Below are 7,703 nucleotides of genomic sequence, written 5' to 3'. Positions count from 1 at the left end.
AGAAGCTAGCTAATGTAACTAGACTCGAAGTCACCTTTCTCAGGAAGTGACAAATAAGCTGAGATCTGCAGGACACTGACTTTCACCTTGAGCTCCCTGGCAGACAAGGCAAAAATAAGGCACGGTGTTTCTTCATTATGAAAAGCAAGCAGCATATTCATTTGAGAAGACAAACATGTTCAGAATTTCCTTACAAGTGGGACAAGAACCTTGTATTTAGGTTAAAGATTCTTTTTCCTAAAGGCCAAACTTGCTCTCTTTCTTCTCAAAAGCTGATTTTTAAAAACCTAAGACACTTAGCTGGTTGTAGGGCCTCCCTCTTTTCCTGGAACTAGGGAACGTCCTTAAAGGCAGCAGGCCTTAGTAAGGCAGAGTGGAGCAGGCAGGACTCTGCCTGGGTCTCAAATGTTACAAAATGAAATAAACGGTGCTTCAGTCACAGCTTATTTCCTACTGCCCTTATTAGGTAATGGGTGTCATCTGCCACTCCCCAAAGTTAAATAATTCCGTGCAGAAAATAGTATATGCTAGGAATTATATAACACAATGCATTTGGCTGCATGGAGAGAAACGAGCATTCGGTCATAAAACAACTAGCAGAAAGAAACAGAAATGAAAAGACATGGCAGAGAAGACCAAGATGGGCCTGGAAATCAGATCGTACAAGACGGAGAGTCAATGAGGTGTGAAGAGATGCAGGAAAGCAGAACTGTTGCTCTCGAAGCCAAAGACTTGATTAAATATCACCATTTAAAAAAAATGTCAGCTATAGAACATTCCGTGAACTTTTCAGTGTGTACAGCATTCATGCTGAATTAAGGCAACACAGCTAATTCCATCTCTGCATTCTGCAGCGATCTAAAGACTGAGAATGGTAGAAGCTTTGAATAAAAGCCTTACCTCCTGCCCATTGTAAACCTTTTCAATAGACCAGACACGATTTTCAAACAGAGGCCCACTGAGTCTTAGCAGGCCAGGTCACTGGCCTCTGTCTTGCTTCAAAAGAACAACTTCTCTTATCAGCTTACAGATGATCTGTAAGTTCATTTTTAGAAGCGATCTACCATTTTGTGGGGGTTTTTTTTCTCTCTCTTTTTTTTTTAAATAAAAAACCCACTTATTTATACCCAAAAGAATAGCAATAAAGCCATAGGGATTTGAGCTTTATTGCCAGAAACGAAGCTCCAGGAAGGGTTAGCATTTTATTTTGTAGAAAAGGCTATCTTAAAATGGACTTTGAAATCTGCTATAGCTTGAGCAGAACAGCGCCCAGCAAGATCAGAGAGACTCCCTTGGCTAGCTGCTCAGAGGGCTCCAAGGAAGTCACTTACCTTAGTGAATTCACCATGGCTCACCTTGGGTACCCGTGTTTTGAAGTTGTAGAATCTAAATTTTGTCAGCCCTGCAAGAGCAGACCCAATGATGTGGATTTGGCTCATGTTAGCCCAAGCTACGAGAGGCTGAGTCAAAACCAGAAGCCCAAGCAATGTGTTCATGTGATGAGAAATAGAAATGTCACGTGAACCAGAGCAGTTTGGCAGACATGACTAAAGCAGTCTCTGCCTGTTGATAAATCCACATGAAATGCCGAAGGATACTCTCAAGAGGAAAGACGGAGGAACAGTTCTCTGTATTAGTGGTGCAGGAAAGTACATGATCAAGCATGTTCACGTTTTGTTGCCAATGTCCACTCCCCCATCCCCCGATTCCTAGACTCCCAGGGAGGAAGGCTTTAGCACAATAGCCACCCCACGTACTTGCATCCATTCAGCTCCCCAGTGTTGGCACAGCAGGCAGAGAAGAATGGGGAAACACAGATTCTGGCTCTTGGGGGCTCACCCATCAGCTAGCATTCTTCAGACACAATGCTTTGATTGGATTAAGAATCTACTGAAGTGACTGTCTCATCCCAATCTGCAAAACAACTACTTTTAGGGAGATTTGGGGGGTGGGGGTGGGCATTAACCTATTTTACCCTTTGGGGATGAGGGTGGTGGCTGCACCTGGGGCTGCAGAAGCCAATCACATTTACATATTTAAACACTTCAATCATTCTTACGACTTTCAACTTCAAATTCTTCTTACTTGTGCGCATTTCAAGCAGCCAACCTGCCCTCACCAGTTACTGCATCTTATTAAAAGGAACACTCTCTTATAATCAATTAAACTCATTACCTCGAATATTCAATTTCTGCCAAGCCACAGTTGAAATAATCACTTCAAAGAGTCTGTTTGTGCACTCACACACTTTTTGGGTGTCTTTTCTAGGCTAATGTGCTGCATTGCGCTCACATCATCCCTTTCCCAACATGGTACGATACAATGATTAGGTTTCTACTTAATGACTTGAAATTACATGCCAGTCCCGTCCTTCTGAGGATAAACTCAGATAACCTTATGCAAAGTTTTGTGTACCCTCGTCACTGCCAGAAGTGCCAGAGATAGAGGTGAAATCACGGCTGGGGAATCGAAGCCACAGTGTGTGTAGGTTTTACCAGTTTAACTCTCAGAGAGCAATCTCATTTTTTTCTGGTCACTGCATTGGGTCTCATTGCCAACCTCATTGCATGTCGACCGTATTGATATCCTTCCTTGGTGAAGTCTTGGCCAGTTACCTGGCCATTGTCTCTCTGCCTCAGGTCCACCATTGTGTACTCTGCTTTGCGGTGCTGAGTCGGGGACTCTGCAAAACACCTTTCTCCTCCATCATTTGGTTTCTGCTTAGGTTTTACCAATATAGGGTTCTGAAGAGAGAGCAGAAGTTAGGAGGGAAGAAGGGCCTGCTCCTTTCTGTTTGCCTGCAGGGCTGCCCTTTCCTTTGAAAAGGAAGCCACTCTAGGGCACACGCAACTTGGTTAATTACACGCAAAATCTTTTAATTATTTGTTTTCCAGTGACCCTAAGTTTTTGTGATTATTTATTGCAGAAAGCACCAACGTTTGGGAGGCCCAGCAGACCCAGAGCCAGGGCTTTATGGGCTGCAGGGCCGGGGCTGTCACACTAGCTTGAGGGCCAAATCCAACCTACCACCTGATTTTGTGAATAAAGTTTTATTGGAACACGAGCATGCTTATTCATTTCTATATTGGCTATGGCTGTGTTCACGCTATGCCAGAGCTGAGTAGTTGTGACAGAGACTATAAGGCCCCTAAAACCTAAAATATTTACCATCTAGCCTTTTGTTAGAAAAAAAGTGGACCATCCTCTGAAGCAGAGGATCATAGATCCCTATTGCTACCTTCACACAGGTGTTTAGATCCTACTCATCCCATTTCCATCCACTCTAGCTCCCACAGAAGATCCGTGGTTGAAACAAAACAAGTGGCCTGAGCCCAGGACTGAATCGAGAGCTACACATCAGGATGAGGATGAGGTAAAAGCCCTCCATTTACCCAAGAAAGAGGCAGCATGGGTTATTAATGACAGTAAAGATTCCAGGAGAAAGGAGAAAGATTGACTCTTTGATCTTTCAAAGCAATAGTCATCTCAATCAGAGAAGACTTTCACGACCAAGTCTGAGCACTTTCATCCCTCTCTCAAATTCGTACCTTGACTTTGAAGGATCCGGCAGCTTTTAATCTCTCTGGCCTCTTAAAGTGGAGGCTAGAAAGTGGAAACCCTCTTTGCTAATGCTCTCCCATTTCCCAGAAGCAGATGAAAGTCAAGTTATCATCAAGTTGTTGTTGTTGTTGAATTCTGGCCATATATTCAATTTGGGGCTGGAAAATGAGTAGAGGAGGACTCAGAAAAAAGAGAACATATAGTACCCATCTGTAGGAGCCTGAAATCTGTATCAAAACAAGATTTACACACTTGAAAAGGGAGGAAACAGCAAGGTGCATGAAAGTAGGGCCCATTCATTCATTCAGCAGATATACACTGGCTTGGAGGAGAAAAAGATGAAATATATGGATATATACATTGCACACTTTTACACACACACACACACACACATATAAACACACATACGCTCTGTCCTCAAAGGAGTTACTACTCTAGTATGGAGGTGATAAATCATTAGACCACATCATTGTAGTATCATTCGATCAGTGCTGTAAAAAGCACAGGCTTTTTTCAACACACAGGAGTAAATGAGTCTCCTAGAAGGATGGGGAAGGATTTGCAGAAAATATATTGGAACTGTTTTACAGATGTCTGGGAGGTTGCTGGGGAAGGCACAGTCCAGGCAGAGGGAAAATGACCATTACCGTCAAGATGCCCCCTCACTCACCCCAATGACCATGGCCTTCACAGGCTAGCCAGACAGTGGAAGGCAGGACCGAAAGTTGTGGGTCTCACGGACTCTTAGGGATGTTTAGTGGCCTTATGATGTCCACTGGCACAGAAACAGGGAAAGTGACACCCAAGGTCAGGCTCTAGGTAGTTCACTTTAACAAAAATGTACACTCGTCCCACCCTTGTTTGCAGTGACAAGTCCTTTCCCAGAGATGCATCAGAACCAACTCCTCTTCTGTCTCCATAACAATCCTCAGCCCACCACCAGCCAAACAACAATAGCAAACCCCCCAAAATAAGAAAAACAGGGAAAACTGCCCAAAAATGCCAATTTAGCTCAGTTTTTTCCCAAGAAGGGTCTGTCTTCTCTGAGTTCACCTCTAGTCTTCTGTTCTGTGGGTTCCAATGTGCAGTTTTCAGATGAGCAGCATCGGCATCCCCTGGGAACTTGTTAAAAATGCAGATTCTCAGGCCATAGTCCAGACCTCCTGAATCAGAAACTTGAGGGGTGGGGACCAACAGTCTGTGTTTTAACAAAGTCTTCAGGGGACTCCAATGCATGCTGAAGTTTCAGAACCACTGGGCTAAATAGTTCTTGGTACTAGAGAATACTGCTTGGAAGCCTAGAGGGTCTGCTCTGTTAAAAATGAGGAGAAAGAAAAGAATTCTGACCCACTATCACTACAAAGACAAAAGGGTATTAATACAGGCATCACCATATGGTCTCAACTACTGAGTGGACAAACTCAGCGTGTTAGAAGACCGTGAAACAGTAGCAAGAAAGAGAAGAAATTAACCGCATCTCCCAGCCCAGGCAACGAGATAAAAATACCTGTCCTTATTTACAGGTGACTATAACCTGCTTACTCCAGCAGAGAGCATTGCAAAGGCCCAGAAACTTGGAAGAGCTGGAATTTTGCTTGGTTCAATCCTACAGTGAAAGTGAGGAAGCAGAAAAATAGGCCATAAATGTAGACTGGGGCAAGATCATGACAGGTTCAGCCCTCCTCCTGCATTGGGGCTTTTAGCCCATAGACAATATAGGACTCCACTAAAGTTGTTTGTGTTGTCTGAGCAGCATGGTGACATAAGGAAGCCTGGGTTTCAGAATATCCTGGTGGCAAAGCTGGGGTAGAAGAGAGAGAAAGATGGAGGCTTCTCACTTAAGAATCTTTTATTGTTCCAGGTGATAAGAACCAAAACTGAGGACTTCACAGAAGGATGGCAAAGAGGAGTGCAATTACAGAGAACTTTCAGGAAGAACCTTTAGGACATGACACCAGACAGGATGTGGAAGCTACAGGGAGGGGTTAGCGAAGGTTTCTCCGATTTCTCCCTTGAGTGTGGGATAGGTAATGGGGCCACTCATCATGGTAGGCAATACAGAGGAGGAAGAGGGTTTAGAGGAGAAAAACGAGTTTTATTTTGAACAGATAATTCTTATGGAGTATGTGTGAAATTCACATGGAGGTATCTAATGCCATTTAATTTCTTTACCTATAAAGGCATAATGCATGTAGCAAATTCACACTGTGGTTCAATCTTCACTACTCACATCACACTCCCGTGTGTTACATGGGTGTCTACCAATCTATAATACGGAACAGGAAAATTTCATGATCGGTAGAGGTGCTGTTTTAATACAGGTTTATATACGCATTCAGGTTTGATTCAAAATTGAGCTGTACTGGAAAATATTTTACATTTCATAAGATTTATTTGGGAGATTATTTGCTAAGTGATATTCTTAATATAAAAACCGGCTTTTCAGATCTCAGCAGGCTTAGGCTAGAAATTAAGCCAATTTAGAACAAATCCATCAGGCTATCTGACATCTCAGGGTTACAAAGGGTAAGAATTAGAAGACACAGTCAGTTATCTGACGGCATGTGATGTGAATGTCATGCAAATTAACAAAGAATCCCTTTGTCAAGTTTTAATCAATGGCAGTGAATTGAAAAGAAGTTACCAGCTCTGATAATAATGCTGTTTCCTTAATCTCTCCAAATACAATTGACTCTACTTGTCTCCTCAAACTACTTAAAACAAAACAAAACAAAAAACAAAGAAGAAACCTTAATTCCTGGCATTCTTAAGAAGCTTCCTTAGAAGCTGAAGGAAATGTGTCTAGTGGTATAACTCTTTTGAAAAATGGGCCAGAGCCTAATTCAGACGGACGGGATGCTCCCAGCACAGGAGGCTGGGAGACTCACCTTCAGTCCCTGAGTTTGTTTTTGTTGAACCTGTAAAGTGAGTTTGTAAAAAATGAGACATATGTTGGCAGTGGGACCCTAAGGCAGTTATTTTCTCTATTTTATGTTTGCATCCTGACTTGATTAGGAAGAGAGTATCTTCTAAAAGCATCCTGGCCACCAGTGAATAATATCTGGTAGGAAAGGTTCAAGGAGTAATTAGTGATGAGAATGTAATAAGCACAAGAACAAGAGTGAGACAGTTCGCAGAGAAATCATTTGCATTCAAACTGCCTCAGAGTCATTGGTCAAAGTCTTTTGATGTTAACCTCTCAATGAACCAAAAGCTGCTGAGGGAGGAAGAAAAAAAAAATAGCCTGCTTTGTTTTCTGGGGAAAAAATGAGATATATATACTACTGTCTATTTGAATACTCCAGATAAAGAAACACGCGGCTGCGGACATAATTACTTGGGTAAGAGCGTTAGAGCAAAGGGGCATCAGATCTTTAATGAGATGACCAAATACATCTCAGTATTGCCTCAGAGCAGCAGAGAGGATATTTTTTGATGCCATTAGGGGAAAAAAAAAAAAAAGGAAAGAAAAAGTTCACTCTCCTGAATTGGAGGGTGAATGGTCCTGGAGGGCGGGGAGAGAAGGGGCCAGGAGCTGTTCCCCTCACAGTTCAGTCTTTTATATTTGAACCCCTGTCCTGGGACAAAAGGGCTGGGCCTAGGGAAGGCAAGAGTAAGGCAAAGGGTTTGTGTGTGTCTATGCAAAATGGATGGACCGTCTGCTTTCCTGGGGGTTTGGGTAAAGCTCTATTCTTATACAGCAAGGCGGGGGAGATGGTGTAAAAGGAACGGCTGACACTGGATAAAAACATTTTACCTTAACAATTCATGTAATGATCTTATCAGTGAAGCAAACCACTTCAGCAGCCAAATTGTGGGCTCTAAGAAAGGGGAAGGTTGACCATAATTTTTGCATCCTCACCCACTGAGCATGGCCCAGCACTAGGCAATAATGGTGTGCAGAGTGAACAGCACAAGGTGCATGACCTACAGATCGATTGACAGGTAGCCTCCACCTCCCCAGCAACACCACTCCTGCCCTGGCCAACCACTGGTTACCCGTCAGATAGGAATGACAGGCAGTTGATCCAGATAGTCTGGCAGGCCAATAGGGCTATGGTCACAGAGACAGAAAGACTCCAGGCTCTACCTTCACCCTCAGACCTTTAAATCAGGCATGGAAAACCCAAACCCAAAGGAAC

This window comes from Leptonychotes weddellii, chromosome 6 (assembly GCF_054177405.1).
Source record: "Leptonychotes weddellii isolate Sample4059 chromosome 6, ASM5417740v2, whole genome shotgun sequence".
NCBI classification, from domain to species: domain Eukaryota; kingdom Metazoa; phylum Chordata; class Mammalia; order Carnivora; family Phocidae; genus Leptonychotes; species Leptonychotes weddellii.
The sequence above is the reverse complement of the archived record's forward strand: the minus strand, read 5'-3'. Positions refer to the sequence as shown.